Below are 16,129 nucleotides of genomic sequence, written 5' to 3'. Positions count from 1 at the left end.
CAAGCCCACAGTTCTGTATCTCTGTGCTTCTTGAGCATTTAGGACAAATTGGGTAAGGGAGGAGTAGGAACCATTACTGTTGCTCATAGTCTTGCAAGGGGATGAAATCTGGATGGGTCTTGAAGTATAACTAGGAGTTTGCAAGGTGAGCAAGCAATGGGGACCAGGGGAGGGGAGCGAAACACATTCTAGGTGGAAGGATCAGCTTGCATGCGGGCATGGAGATGGGAAAGAACATGGGGTATTTGGAGAAGTGCAGAAATTCCCTGTGGCCCCAAGGTTTGGCCTGGGCTGAGAAGCCATGCAGTGGAGGTAGGGCTTCAACTTGTAGATAACAGGGAACCAGCGAGGCTGTTTGTTGTTTGTTTGTTTTGTTGTTTGTTTTTGAGATGGAGTCTTGCTCTGTCACTTAGGCTAGAGTGCAGTGGCATGATCTCAGCTCACTGCAACCTCTGCCTCCTGGGTTCAAATTATTCTCCTGCCTCATCCTCTCGAGTAGCTGGGATTACAGGTGCATGCCACCACACCCCACTAATTTTTATATTTGTAGTAGAGACGGGGTTTCACCATGTTAGCCAGGATGGTCTTGAACTCCTGACCTCAGGTGATCCACCCACCTTGGCCTTCCAAAGTGCTGGCCCCACGTCTGGCCCAGTGAGGCTTTTTAAATGGGGCAGAAACTTACTTCCCCTCCTCCTGAGCAAGAGCAGGTTTTTCCACCCCAGTCCCTCTGGACTGAGAAATCACCAACGCCTGGGTGTGAATCAGGAGAATGTCTCACTCCTCATGGCTCAGGACTGCAGAGAATGCAATCGCACAGCTGGGATTTGGGGAGAGATTTAGAGGTGACAGTGAGAGAGTGGGCTCCTCATGTTTGTTTTGTTTTATTTTGTTTTTGAGACAGGGTTTCCCTCTGTCACCTGGGCTGCTGGAGTGCAGTGGCAAAATCATAGTTTGCTATAGCCTTAGCCTTCCAGGTTCAAGTGATCCTCTCATGTAGCTGGGACCACAGGCAAACACCACCACACCTGGCTAATTTTTTGTATTTTTTGTAGAGATGGGGGTCTCACTATGTTGTCCAAGCTGGTCTCAAACTTCTGGGCTCAAGCAATCCATCTGCCTCAGCCTCCCAAAGTGCTGGGATTGCAGGCATGAGCCGCTATGCACACTTCTTAAACTAGATGAGAACACCATGGAGGGGAGAGTGTGCCTATGGAGTGAGTGTGTGTGAGGAGTGCATGTAAGGGGTGTGCTCATGAGTGTGTGTGCCCCACACATGCAGGCTGTTCATTCATTCATTTAATACGTGCCAGTTGCACAGGGAAAGGTGAACACATCCTGACCTGGTCCTCGTCCTCATGGAGCGTGGAATCCAGTGGATCCAGTGGAGGAGAAAGAAACAAGAAAACAAAATAAAACACATCCCAAAAGCTAGAGTGCGAGGCAGCTAGGGCGGGAGTGGGGAATAATGAGGGCCGGTGGGGAGAGCCTGCTGGATAGGTGGGTGTCTGATGGCCCTCTCAGAGCAGAGCATGGATGGTGGGCATCTGCTGAGCCTGGACCACCCAACTCCCCTTCCTCACAGGCCTTTAGTTTCTTTTGGGGAGGAACTGCCTCTTCTCTGCTGGACAGAGTCTACCAGGCTCCCTCTGCCCTGCCCTGCCATAGGGTGGACATGTGACCCACCTAGCCAGTAAGATTGTCCACTCCTCTAATTCATGGGCAGAAGGACAAGGACAGTCAGAGTCTCCCGGCCGCCTCCTGCCACGCATTCCTGCTCCCCACCCCCAATCTATGCGCTTGCCCTTCCCGCCGTTTGGCCCTCAGGAGCTGTCTTGGTTCCTGCCCTTGCCTAGGCCTGTTTTTCCAGCCTTCCCACCAATTTTCTGAGCTCCTGTGGGTGTGCCTATCTCTGTGTGGGTTTGGTTTTGGCTTTTAAATGAGCAAAGGCAGAATGAGGGTGCCATGAGCACAGATGAGGCTTTTGGGAAACGCCCCCCTTCCATTGCACTGTTGGAAGGGAGTGTAGAGGCTGCTGTGTTTCCTGGGGCCGGCCACCTTGACACCGTGCCTGCATGCACGCGGCCCCCCAGCACGCTTCTTCACCAGCCAGCCTGAGTGCAGGGCCCTGGCCAGCCTTGCCGGGAGGAAATGCCAGCCCCGTTTCTTTAAGCCTCAGTCAGCCTCCCCAGGGACTCTTGACTGCCCTAATGCTTCCTCCTAGGCCTTGTCAGTGGTGCAGGCCTGGTCTGCCCAGAGCAGCAGGGCCTCCGGCAGGGGCCTGTGACTCAGGGCTCAGTCAGGCGGAGGCAGGATGTCAGTGCCATTCACTGGGCCACGAGGAATCTCACTCTTCTATTTATAGGCAGCGCAACTGCTGGCCCAGCCTGGCCAGAGGAAGTGGCTGCCACTGCCAGCGAGTCAGGAGCTACGATGAGGGAGGCATGGCGCTGCTCCCTCTGCCTGCTGGGGGGGATTTCCAGGTTAGGACCAGCTCTTCCACTGCAGAATGGTCAAGGCTGGGACAGGCCGGAACAATGAGCTCATGTGGCTTCATGACCCATCAACTGAGCAACAGGGTGGTGGACATGGGGTGGCTTGGTCTGTCATGAGCCTAGAAGGGAGGGCAGGATGGGGACCTCCCTGACCCTGCAGGGGGAAGAGGTAAGGTAAAGGCAGTGCCCAGAGCCTGGCATCCTGAAGTTTGGCCCCAGACAACTCACCCCACTCTTCCTGCATTGGGGTCCCAACTTCATCTGTCAGAGACCCCTGTCCCCACCTGCCATCTTGCCCCACACCAAGACGGCTGCTTGTGCTTAGGAAGCTAACACTGGATACCTACTGAGAGGTGAGCCCTGTCACGTCCATTCCTGCATCCAGTCTCACAACAGCTACACAACATAAGCCCATTTAGCAAAAGTCAAAACTGAGGTCGAGAGTGGTTAAGGCACTTGCCTGGCTTTGGGTGTGTGCACAAATGTGCCCTCTATGCATAAGTGTTGTAAAATGTCATCTACCTTCCCGTCACAGAGGAGCTGTGAGGGGAACTGAGATGGCTTTGGCCGTTGTGAATCTGTTGCCATCTCTGTTGGAGTGCCCGTCTACATGGTTGACCTCTGTCCTCAGTTGAGTGTGCATGAAGCATGAAGGATTCTTGTGTTTGTTTCCTGCCCTGGACAAGGTGTCCCTGGAGGTCAGGAAGGGAGTCTTGCTCCTCCTGTGACCCTAGACCCCAGCTTGGATGGAGCTCGGCACCAAGCAAGTGCTCAGTAGACTACCTACCCCACGGGCCCGCAGAGTCTCCCCATCCTCAGACGTGGCCTCTTGCAGGCAGCAGCCCTACTGGATGCTCTGCTGGGTGCTCTGCTGCATTGGGTCTGCACAAGGGGCAGGTACTCAAAGAATGAGGATGGGGGGACACTTCTTCCCGAGAGGCTGCCTGACGGGGAACCCCAGGCCTTCAGTCCTCATGTCAGGTGAGAACCAATTTCCTGAACAGGAGGCCTTTCCGACTGAGTCCGCTGGGGCCAGTTCAGAGGAGACCAGCCTGGGGCCACAGTGGATATTGCAGATCTGCCCTCCTGTGACTGCCCGCTGGTCTACCATGTGTGCTGCTACCAAGGGGCAGGTTACCCCTCTCACCCCACCTGGCCGTGTTCGCCCATCCTCACTGACCCTGAGGAAGCTGGGAGCACCTGGTGAGCCTTTACTGAAAGGCTCAGGCCATTGTTCCAAAGCCAGGCAGAATGGGAGGGAAGAAGGAGGTGGGGGAGGCAATTGGGGTTGATACAAGATGAGGTCTCCCTGCCTGGAGCTCCAGAGGGCCCCTTCTGGCCTCTTCTGCAGTCCTTGGCTCATCCCCTTCACCTCCTCCTACAGGAAGCCTTCCCTACCTCCCCAACCAAAGTTCTCACCCTTCCTTCCTACCCCACCACATCTCTTCCTAAGGTAATTAGCAAACCCCAGGGCCCTTCCTGAGTCTTGCGAAGTTTGCAGGTCTGGCAGTCTCTACATGTCAGTGGCTTTCCTTTTGTGGGCAGGACCCCCTGAGGGAGCACAGGAGGGAACGTGGTAGGGGAGGGGTTGGCTCTGAAGGGCTCCCCTGAGGAAGGGAGGATGAGTAGGAGTACAGTCAGTGTGAGCAGAAAAGGGGTCCCGAGGGATGAAGATCTCAAGGAGGGGAGGTAAAGCTTCGAGAATGTGCAAGGAGCTCCAGAGGGTGGAGGGGGTAAAGCGTGGAGTCGCAGGGTGTGGGGGAAGTATTCCAAGGCAGGAGATGGGGGGCAGATCTCGAGGGCCTCAGGGCAGGCCAAGCTTTCTTCTGAGCGCAAAATTAGAGTCAGTCAAGGGTCTCAGGCAGGGTGCTGCTTTGCAGGGTGCTGCTTTGCAGGCTGGGGTAAAGGTGGAGGAGATAGGGTGGCGGCAGGAGGGCCAGCTGAGGATGGGGTGGTCTCCTGCTGAGAGATGACAGCAGCTGAACTTGGGGAGGCGGGGGCAGTGGAGTAAATGGGAGGCTGGGAGAGAACTGAGAACTCTGATGTGGCCTTGATGCCCCCTCCCCAAGGCCCACCCATACTGGTGAGGATTGGGGTGACCGGTGTGAGGAGAGGGAGAGCCCCTGATGAGGCCAGAGTCCAGGCCCAGAGAGACCCCGTCCGCTGTGCCACACATGACATCATTTTTGTGTACTTAACACAAGGTAAACAGGGCTGGAAAAACCCAAGTACTCATTATCTGACTTAGTGGCTGCTGCTGGCTCCTTAACAACTGGTTTCCTGGGATTCTGCAGTTCTCCTGCAGAACGGACCCAGACAGAGGGGCTTCCCTCCGGTGCACAGAGAATCCTTGCCCAGTCCCTGTGCTGGGGGCTCGCTGACCTCTTCCTTCTGGGAGGCTTTGAGTCGTTCCCTACCAGTTCATGGGGCTGGGCCTGCTGAGGGCCAGGCGCCAGGGTGGGCGTTGTGGGAGCATGACGGAGAGCAAAGCCCAAATGTGGTCAGGGGGGTTTGGTTCTAGTGAGCAGGTGGGTTTGAGACCCCAGGAGCACAGGAGGGCAGTGGGAGCCCAGCAGGGAGGTTGTGGTAAGCACCCAAGCATGAGCTGGCCGAGTCCTGGAATCCCAGAGGGCACCTCGGAGGTTATCCACTCTTTTCTTTTTTTTCTTTTTTCTGAGACAGAGTGTCACTCTGTCACCCAGGGTGGAGTGCAGTGGCGCAATCTCAGCTCACGGCAACCTCCGCCTCCAGGTTCAGGTGATTCTCCTGCCTCAGCCTCTCGAGTAGCTGAGATTACAAACGTACACCAGCACACCTAGCTAATTTTTGTATTTTTAGTCAGGGTATTTTGTATTTTAGAGATGGAGTTTCGCCATGTTGGCCTGGCTGGTCTTGAAGTCCCGTCCTCAGGTGATCCACGTGACGCAGCCTCCCAAAGTGCTGGGGTTACAGGCGTGAACCACCACACCCGGCCCATTTTGCCATTTGATTCTACAGATGGGTAAACTGAGGCCCAGAGGAGTCACAAGACTCACTGAGAGTCATACTGGGAGAGAACCAGTGGCAGGACTAAAACCCAGGTGTTCTGATGTCGGCGAGAAATTGGCTGGCTCTAGAAAGAAAAACAAATTTAAGCATTAATCCCCTCCCCACTTCCACTCACCACCCAAACATGCACACATGTCACTTCTGCAAAATGTCAATGATCTTGTGAGAAATTTTTTCTTAGTGGGTAGGTTCCAAGTGCTTTCCTTTCACCCCCAGAACCCACCCCCAATCGAGGCCAGAGGACAACATTCCTTCCTGTGGAAATAGCCGAAGGGTGGTTGGGCAGGGTGGCTCACACCTGTAATCCCAGCACTCTGGGAGACCGAGGCGGGTGAATCACTTGAGGTCAAGAGTTGGAGACCAGCCTGGCCAACATGATGAAACCCCGTCTCTACTGAGAATACAAAAATTGCTGGGCGGGCGTGGTGGCACACGCTTGTAATCCCAGCTACTTGGGAGGCTGAGGCGGGAGGATCGCTTGAGTCTGGGAGGCGAGGTTGTAGTGAGCTGAGATCACACTGTTGCACTCCAGCCTGAGCCACAGAGTGAGACTCCGTCTCAAAAAAAAAAAAAAAAATAGCCAAAGGGTGACCAACAGCCGCCAGGCAGCCTCAGAGGACCGATTGTTTGCCACTGCTCTACGTGGCAGCACTGGGTGCCTCTGGCCCCAGTCCACCCTCCCTACCCCACTCCAGTCCTCCATGTTCCCTGGATGGAGGCCCCAGCAAGGCAAGAACCTTTCAAAGAGCCCAGAGGCACAGCAAGTTCCTGCACTAATGACACTCGGGGGCTCTGGGGCCTTCACTTGCAAAGCAAACCCTGAAAAATAATCTGGTGGATTTTGTTCTCTGCCTTAAAGAACAGCAACCACAGACAACAACAATATTCCTCTTTTTCTAATGTCAGTTGAGTTTAACAGACAGGCAGCACGGAGGAAAGCTGGAAAACTAGCCCTGCAGCCTTGGACAGATCCCTAACTCCCCTTGGGCCTCAGTTTCCCCATTGGTATCGAACCCTAAGCATTCTTAAGCTTCACTAATCTGTGAGTTTGAATGACCAGTTAATATTAATGACCAAAGCCTGCTCACCCTAGGCCCCTACTTCTGCTCCCAGGGCCTTTATAAGAGGGAGGCAGGAGGGTCGGAGTCAGAGGCAGTGACATGGTGGCAGAAGCAGAGGGAGAGAAGGCAAGGGTCAGCGAGATGCAAGGGAAGGGCCAGGAGCCAAGGCGGCAGGTGGCTTCTAGAAGCTGGAAAAGGCAAGGAAACAGATTCTCCCCTAGAGTGTCCACAAGGAACACAGCACCGCCAGCACCTTGACATGAGGACTTCTTCTCCGGAACCAAGAGAGTAAACGTGTGTTGTATTAAGTTATGAAACTTACAGTTGTTTATGACAGCAGTGATTGGACACTGGATGGCTCAAGAATAGAAAGTGGCTGGCTCAAGGGTAGGACAGACACCACTCCTGCTCATCTCAGGCCACCTGCCTGGCCTCCTCTGCCCCTTCTGCCCAGTCAGTGCCGCTTCTTTGGTGACCCTGAGACACAGCTACCTCTGTTGGCCTCACTTTCCACATGGGCTTCTGCAAGGGCCACCAAAGTCTGTGGGTCGCTGCCTGATCACCCTAGCAACTAGTGTTTGCAATCTTTTTTTTTTGAGGAGTCTCGCTCTGTCGCCCAGGCTGGAGTGCAGTGGCGCAATCTTGGCTCACTGCAAGCTCTGCCTCCTGGGTTCACGCCATTCTCCTGCCTCAGCCTCCTGAGTAGCTGGGACTACAGGTGCCCGCCACCACACCCAGCTAATTTTTTGTATTTTTCAGTAGAGACAGGGTTTCACCATGTTAGCCAGGATGGTCTTGATCTCCTGACCTTGTGATCCACCTGCCTCGGCCTCCCAAAGTGCTGGGGTTACAGGCGTGAGCCACAGCGCCCAGCCTTTTTTTTTTTTTTTTTTTTTTTTTTTTTTTTTTTTTTTGAGAAGGAGTCTTGCTCTGTCGCCCAGGCTGGATTGCAGTGACGTGATCTCAGCTCACTGCAACATCCACCTCCTGGGTTCAAGCTATTCTCCTGACTCAGCCTCCCGAGTAGCTGGGACTACAGGTGCGCACCACCATGCCCGGCTAATTTTTGTGTTTTTATTAGAGACAGGGTTTCACCATGTTGGCTAGGCTCGTCTAGATCTCCTGACCTCAGGTGATCCCCCCACCTCAGCCTCCCAAAGTGCTGGGATTACAAGTGTGAGCCACTGCACCCGGCCTTTTTTTTTTCTTTTTGAGATGGATTCTCACTCTGTCACCCTGGCTGGAGTGCAGTGGTGCAATCTCGGCTCACTGAAACCTCCACCTCTTAGGTTCAAGCAATTCTCCTGCCTCAGCCTCCCGAGTAGCTGGGACTATAGGCATGTGCCACCACGCTGGGCTAATTTTTTTCTTTTTTCAGTAGAGACGGAGTTTCACCATGTTGGCCAGGATGGTCTCAATCTCTTGACCTCAGGATTCACCCGCCTCAGCCTCCCAAAGTGCTGGGATTACAGGCATAAGCCACCACACCTGGCCGGCATTTGCAATCTTTAAGGGACAGTGGTAGCAGTAGCTTGGCCTTTTTCTGGGTCCTGAGTGTTACACATACATGCGAGTGCATATGCGCCCACACACACGTGCTTGCACACACACAGACACACACACACAAACACACGCTGTCCCCTGAACGCAGACCCACTGCCCGGCTAGAGCCAGCGGCCCCATGATTTAGGATTTTGTTCTCTGCCTGAAAGAACAACAACTACAGACAACGGGACCACCCTCACCAACAGCACCCAGGCTGGTTTCTGAGCGGAGCCCCCTATGCTGAATGTCCCTTACCTCCTCACTTCTTCGCAGGAACCCCCATTCTCCACCCACCCCACCCTCTCCAAGGTGGTCAGACATTCTCAGTAGGAATGTCCCCAGCTGTGGATGTGGTTCAAGGTTTCCGATTTCTTACCGAGAGGCCTCTCAGCCCCCATAGATCCACGTGCAGAAAGTCCTCACTTAACGTCCTCTCGATGGGCTCTTGGAAACTGCAACTTTAAGCAAAATGACATACAGCAGGTTCTCAATGATGTCGTTTCGTCCCGTGTCATTTCCCTAATAATTGATTTCATTATACATCATTTTGTTCAAGGTCACAGTTTCCAAGAACCTATTGAGGACGTTAACTGAGGACTTACTGTACGTGCTAGGGATGGGGTATGGAAGGTGCCGAACTCCACCTGCCATGAGTCGGCCAGGGACCAGCATCCAGGGCAGGACCTACCATGCCCATGTGGCTTGTAACCTGGCTGTGGGAGGGAGGTGGGTAATGGTTGTATATGAGCCCCCATGCCTCCCTGATCATTTTCTGGCCTGGATCCCTGCTATTGACATCCCCAGCCCCTTCTCATCCTCCAGGTTTGTTTGTCCTCTGCCTCCCTTTCACCAGTGGTGTAAGCAAGCCCCCTTCCCGTGGCCCAGTTCAGCAGTTTCTTTCTGGAGAAACCACTGACAACAGTCAGTTTTGCAGGATCTTGGGAACATTTTCCTTTGAAAGACTTTTTAAGCTTTTATTTAATTACTCAAGTGACACATGTTCCCTGAAGGAAAAAAAAAAAAGCAACAAACAGAAGTGATCTCTCATCCTACTTATATCTATATAGAAATAATAATCTGCTAAGCCACTGCTGAAGTCTTGCTATATATCTGATCTATTTCTAATAATCTGATATCTGATAATTGATCACTACTGGAATATTGTTTATTTCTTTTTAACACAGCCATGATCATATCACCCATACTTCTCCAATGCAGGCTTTTCTCACACAGCAAATGTGTGATGAACTGCTTTCTGTGTCAGCAGACCTAACATCATTTTTCATGGTTATGTGGTATTTGCCGGTATGAATATGCTATATTTATTAAGTCAATTGTTGGACAACTATGTTGTTTCCAGTTTTTCAAAGCCATAAACAATGTTGCCTTGTAAAGACTTCTTTGCCCACTTACCCAGCTATTTCGGGAGGAGAAATTCCTAGAGGTGAAATTGCTTGGCCAGAGGTTGTGCACATTTTTAAGGCTTTTGGTGCATATTCCTGGCCCCCTCTTAAATCCAGACCCATTTCTTTTCATGCTTTGGATTTGTCACCTACTTTAGCATTAACTCAAGGGCAAATAAATTTCAGTGGTGAATCTGCTATTTACAATTTTCTAGGCAGCTTCTGTCCATTAATATGCATGCATGAAAAAAATGACTCTAGTTTCCATTTTTAAAATGCCAAGCATATTCTCACCCCAGTGTTCCTGTGCACCTGGCTCTTCTTGGTAGTTTTGAGAGTTTTGGATTAAATTGTGTTTTTTTCCTTCTAGAATGAGAAGTCCCTAGATGAAGCCAAAGACAGTATAATTTCTCTGAGCCTCAGTTTGCTCATCTGTAAAATGGAGACATTATGAGTACTTTGCAGTATTTTCATGCAGGTGAAAAGAACCCAACTCCACGTCTGACATGATGAAATCTCCGAATTTTATCTGTCCTCTCCCTTCCAGGGCCAGGTGGGGTGTGCAGTGGGGCCTCTGGGCCCAGGTGTTGGCATTGGACACTTGGTTCCTCCTGGGCTCTGTTCCCAGCTTTTCCTACCCATATTTCCAGCTACCCAAGGCTAACTGCCTCCCCCAGAACAACCCCCAGATTCGTTCCACCTTAAAAGGTCCTTGAGCTCTCACTAGAACAACCAAACAAGAGAACAGAACATTAGAGAAAATTGCTTGTCTAAAATAGACAAATAATTTTCATTTCATCCTTCTTTCTGTGCTCCACTTTATCTGTCTTCTTGCTGTCCCTTTTTCTATATAAGCCAGGCACGAGGGCGATATTATTCTTCTAAATTCTCAAGATGGATTATGTAATAATCTAGACTGAAAAAAGAAAAGGCAACTGCTTGGTAAATGGACACGAGTCTTTGCAGCTATTTAAAAAGATAAAGCCCAGATCATCCTTGCCTTCCAGTACTCAGTAGTAGCTGATTGCCCTTATTCTTGGGTTTTGCAGAGAGTCCCAGCTGGGCCTGTTTGGAACTGTATTGCCCAACTTCCCTGATGATCAGAATCACCTGGGATGTTTATGACATTGCAGCTTCGTGGGCTCCAGTCTAGACCTTCTGACTCAGATTTTTCAGGGGAGAGGTCTGCACATTTACAAATGTACCTTGTATTTAGGTCTATACATTTACAAATGTACATTGTATTTAATGAGTGGCCCTGGATGATTCTTAACGTCAGGAAAATATGGTCAACATTGTTAATAGAAGGAGAAAGCCTCAGTTTTCAACCGTGTTTGCACATTAGGGTCTCCTGGGGACCTTTAAAAGCTCCAATGCCCAGTTATATCAGAATTCCAATCATCTTGAACCACATTCAGGGGTGAGTTGAAAGACCTCTGACATGGACCAAGAGTCCAGGGTTCTGAAAGAGAAAGCCCTGGCTTTGTCACTAATTCACTGGGTAGCATCTCTAGGCCCCATTTCCCATACATACAAAATGAAGGACATGGACTAGCCCAATGGGAAAATACTTTCTGTCCTGTGTGGCAGTCTGGTTGATGGGTAGCCGCTGTCTGGGTCACAATACTGAGAAGAGCTCTGAAGCTGGGACTGGGCTAAACAGGAGAGTGCCTTGATGGATTAATGATGTCTGCCATAGGTGCACAGGAGAGGTGTTGGCTGATACATTAACATGCAAGAGCCAAGTATCCCTGGACTAGGTCTTCTGTAAGGGCCCAATTAAGCCTCTGTGATGTAATAATAATGAACATAGCACCAGGTTCATTGTGATGCATAGTTGAGATAATCTATGCAAATAACACCTTGCAATATTTGAGGTGCTGTGCAGATGTTGGCTATTATAATAATAGTTATTATTTTAGTTCTTGGATGCTACTTCTTCAACACTTTTTAAGGCAAGGTCATAAGTAGCAAGTGGCCTGTCTGGGCCAGGGTGGGATGAGGTGTGAGGTCAGAATGCAACATTGGAGGCCAGGCGCGGTGGCTCACACCTGTAATCCCAACACTTTGGGAGGCCGAGGCAGGTGTATTACTTGAAGTCAGGAGTTCGAGACCAGCCTGGCCAACATGGTGAAACCCTGTTTCCACTCAAAATACAAAGAAAAAAAAATCAGCCAGCCGTGGTGGCGTGCACCTGTAATCCCAGTTTCTTGGCAGGCTGAGGCAAGAGAATTGCTTGAACTCGGGGGGAGCGGAGGTTGCAGTGAGCCAAGATCCTGCCACTGGACTCTGGCCTGGGTAACAAAGTGAGAGAGATTCCGTCTCAAAAAAAAAAAAAAAACCAAAAAAATGCATCATTGGATGGGTAGTCGTATGGGATTACAGGAATGAATAGTTGAAAATATTAGAGATTTCAAAGCTAGAACTCTTTTTTTCAACCTGAGGAGGGAAATGATAGAGGGAAGACAACATACGGAGTTCTAGTTCCAGCATACATCTCCGCCCCAACCAGCCTGCAGCCCATAGAATCTTTCTACTCTCAGGCAGGATTATACTTAAGGACTCCATCCATCCATCCACACACACACCAACCCATCCACCCACCCACCCCGCTACTCATTCACCCATACATACATCCATTTACCCATTTATCCATTTATTGAGCATTTTCCATGTACCTGGCCTACCTAGGTGCTAGAAGTTAGTCAGGGCTGCTCTGTTTCACAACACCAGGGGACAGCATTTACACCGTGGTCTTTGCATAGATCCACTGGACACAGAGTGAACAAGACAGATGGCCAGGTACAGTGCCTCATACTTGTAATCCCAGCACTTTGGGAGGCCAAGGCGGGTGGAACACGAGGTCAGGAGTTCAAGACCAGCCTGGCCAACACAGTGAAATCCTGTCTCTACTAAAAATACAAACATTAGCTGGGTGTGGTGGTGGGCGCCTGTAATTCCAGCTACTCAGGAAGCTGAGGCGATTCTCCATCGCTTGAACCCAAGAGGTGGAGGTTGCAGTGAGCCGAGACCACGCCACTGCACTCCAGCCTGGGCAACAGAGCTAGACTCAAAGACAGACAAGGTCTTTGCTGGCATGGATCTTTCATTCTAAACAGGGGAAAGATAATAAACAAGCAAACAGTGAATCGGCAAGATCATTTGACATAGTGATAAGTTCTAAGAAACTGAAACAAAGTGATAGGGTGTGATGCACAGTAACAGGTGGGGGATAGGCTGGGAACTCAGTTTGGATGGGATGCCCAGGAAAGGTGATATTGGAGTAAAAGCCTAAATAACCAGAAGGAGCTTTCCAAGTGAAGTTCTAAGGATAGAGCATATCAGACAGAGGGAACTGCAAATGCAAAGGCCCTGTGGTAGGAACAGTGCTTGGTACCAAAAGAATGCCAGTGTGGGCCGGGCATGGTGGCTCACACCTGTAATCCCAGCACTTTGTGAGGCTGAGGTGGGCAGATCACGAGGTCAGGAGATTGAGACCATCTGACTAACATGGTGAAACCCCGTCTCTACTAAAAATACAAAAAATTAGCTGGGCGCGGTGGTGGGCGCCTGTAGTCCCAGCTACTCAGGAGGCTGAGGCAGGAGAATGGCGTGAACTCGGAAGGTGGAGCTTGCAGTGAGCCGAGATTGCGCCACTGCACTCCAGCCTGGGCGACAGAGAGAGACTCCATCTCAAAAAAAAAAAAAAAAAAAAAGAAGAAGAATGCCAGCGTGGCTGTGTTACTAGAAAGTAACCCAAGAGAGGGTTCTTTGGACCTCAGGCAAGAAGGAATTCAGGGCCAAGTCCATAGAATAAAGTGAAAGCAGGTTTATTACTGAAGTAGAGAAACAAAAGAATGGCAACTCCATCAGCAGAGCAGCAGCATGGGTTGCTAAACTGAGTATACTAATAGTTTTGTTGGTTTGTTAGTTTGTTTTGTTGTTTGTTTGGGTTTTTTTAGATGGAGTTTCACTCTTGTTGCCCAGGCTGGAGTGCAATGTCGCGATCTTGGCTCAGTGCAACCTCCACCTCCTGGGTTCAAGGGATTCTCCTGCCTCAGCCTCCCATATAGCTGGGATTACAGGCATGCCCCACACGCCTGGCTAATCTTTTATTTTTTGTAGAGACAGGGTTTCACCATGTTGGCCAGGCTGGTCTCAAACTCTTGACCTCAGGTGATCTGCCCACCTCGGCCTCCCAAAGTGCTGGGATTACAGGTGTGAGCCACCAGGCCAGGTCTGTTATTTCTTGATTATATGTTAAACAAGAGGTAGGTTACTGGTGAGTTTTCTGAGACAGGGTTGGGCAATTCCCAGAACTGAAGATTCCTCCCCTCTTAGACCATATAGGGTAACTTCCTGACATTGCCATGACATTTGTAAACTGTCATGGTGCTGGTGGGACTGTCTTTTGGCATGATAATGCATTATAATCAGCATATAATGAGCCATGAGAATGACCAGAGGGCACTTTCATGACATCTTGGTTTTGGTGGGGTTTGGGCAGCTTCATCCTGTTTTATCAGCAGGGTTTTTGTGACTTGTATCTTGTGCCAACTTCCTATCTCATCCTGTGACTAAGAACGCCTAACCTCGTGGGAATGCAGCCCAATAAGTTTCAGCTTTATTTTACCCAGACCCTATTCAAGATGGAGTCGCTATGGTTCGAACACCTCTGACAGGTGGAGCGAAGTGTATGAAGAGAATGGTATGAGATGGTGGAACTTTTGGCTTAAGCAACTGGGTGAATGGTTGATGCCATTTCCTGAGAAGGGAAGACTGAAGGAGGAACAGATGAGTGGAGAATTGGCTCAAGAGATCTATTTTGGCTATGTTGCCTTGAGGTGCATGTAAGATATTCCTGTGGAGATACTGAATAGGCAATTCAATTTAGTAGTTTGGAACTCAGAGGTTGGGTTGGAGGTATGGATTTGGGAGCTGTGGTAGACATGGAGTTTCTTGCCCAATATCTATACCCCTTTTCATGATAACTACCCTAATGTATGTTCCTGTGTCCATATCTCCCATACGCCTGGAGGGAAATAACACCACCCTTGCACTAGTGGTGGAAGATAGAACTCAAGCCCAGGCCAATCAATAATCCCAACTTCTGGCCTTGTAAGTGGCTCTGGAGTGGGCACTTGACCCTATTTGGAGCAATACAATTACAGAAGACGAGTGTGAGGGTTTTCTGGTTCTTTCAAGAGCACTTTGGAAGAGGCCTCTCTCTCCCTGAACATGAAGAATCACATAGCCCTAGAAGCTGTTCACAGCTATCTTGCAACCACAAGCACAGCCAGGATTACAGTAACATTGATTCAGTAAAAGGTAGAGCCGAGGAATTTGGAAAAAGAGTAGTAAAAATCCTGACATTGAGTCACCAAAGCCCACCCTGCCTCAGAATTTTGTGAGATGCAAAATTCACTCAAATGTCTAAACTAGGTTGGGTTGAAATCTCTGGTACACACACACACACACACACACACACACACACACACACAACTGATACTAGCCATGGGTTAGACGCTGTTGCCTAGGGAGAGTGTGGATGGGCCTGCACGTGAGTGGACCAGGAGGAAGGCTACTGAAAGTTTTCCAAAGAAGGGGTGCTGGGATCCCTGGACGCAGCCATCCTGGAAATTTTCCTATGTGGAGTCTGGGTCTCTTCTAGTGAAGAGAAAACCTCAGGTCTTTGTGCCAGACAAGCTAGATTTGAACAGCCTCTGCCATTTGCTTGTGGAGGAGTTTTGGCAACTTGCTGAGCTTCTCTGAGCCTCAGTTCCTTCCCCTATTCAAAGGAGGTCACAGTAGCCACATCATAGGGTTGTGTGAAGGTTATGCAGTATAAAAACTGTGAGGTGGGGGGCTAGCTTTCTGCCCCTCCTTTCTGCCCTCTCCTTGGTGGTGACAAGCTGCTCTCTCTCTCAAAGCATATTGAGGGACGCTGAGTCATTTTTTAAAACTAAAAATGTTAAGTGCTCCCTCAAATGACTGTCTCCAGAGAAGCAGTTGATAGCCAAGCACATTTGTCCCTCCTTTTCATGCATGGATCACATTTTAGCATGAAAATAGATGCTCTAATTAGGGGAGAAAGGAGCATCAGCTCCCATCTGCTGGCTGCTAAGTGATGGCTCACAAGGGACAGGGAGGAAGGGCTGCTTCCAGCACAGGAATGGGATGACCTGTGGGATGGCATCCCACCCTGAGAGGTCCCTGAGGGGCAGACCCGAAGGTGGGAAATACAGAGCTTTTGCTGAACTGGAAGATAATTCCTGGAGATGAGGCAGTCCCAGGGGGCCAGGATGCTGATTATGGAGGAGTCAAGCCTGCCTAACTCCTCTCCGCAAAGGGCAGATAGTGAGGTCCTCCCAGGCCACTGCCATGAGTCTTGTTATCTATGAAGGAGGCATTTCTTGGCTGGGTCCAAGTGTCAGCTCTGCCTCTCACTAACTCTATGACCTGGGCAATGCATTTAATGCCCTTGTACTTCTGTTCTTCCATCCGTAAAACATAAAATTGGGAGAGTCACGGCTGCTTCAGGTACACTCATAACCCAATGGGGGAAGGCAAACGGTAT

General features: G+C 50.2%; 1 long non-coding RNA gene across 1 annotated transcript; it reads right to left on the bottom strand.

The window, feature by feature from the left end:
* Window positions 1–5,337: 5,337 nt before the first annotated feature.
* On the bottom strand, window positions 5,338–11,306 carry LOC129137529 (uncharacterized). The gene is made up of 3 exons (XR_008540161.1): window positions 11,124–11,306; window positions 9,563–10,468; window positions 5,338–5,607 (listed from the first exon to the last, which is right to left on the bottom strand). It is a non-coding gene; the product is annotated as an uncharacterized LOC129137529 (long non-coding RNA).
* Window positions 11,307–16,129: the final 4,823 nt, after the last annotated feature.

The sequence above is a fragment of the Pan troglodytes genome, chromosome 19 (assembly GCF_028858775.2).
Source record: "Pan troglodytes isolate AG18354 chromosome 19, NHGRI_mPanTro3-v2.0_pri, whole genome shotgun sequence".
NCBI lineage: Eukaryota > Metazoa > Chordata > Mammalia > Primates > Hominidae > Pan > Pan troglodytes.
This window is presented reverse-complemented; position numbering and strand designations above follow the sequence as displayed.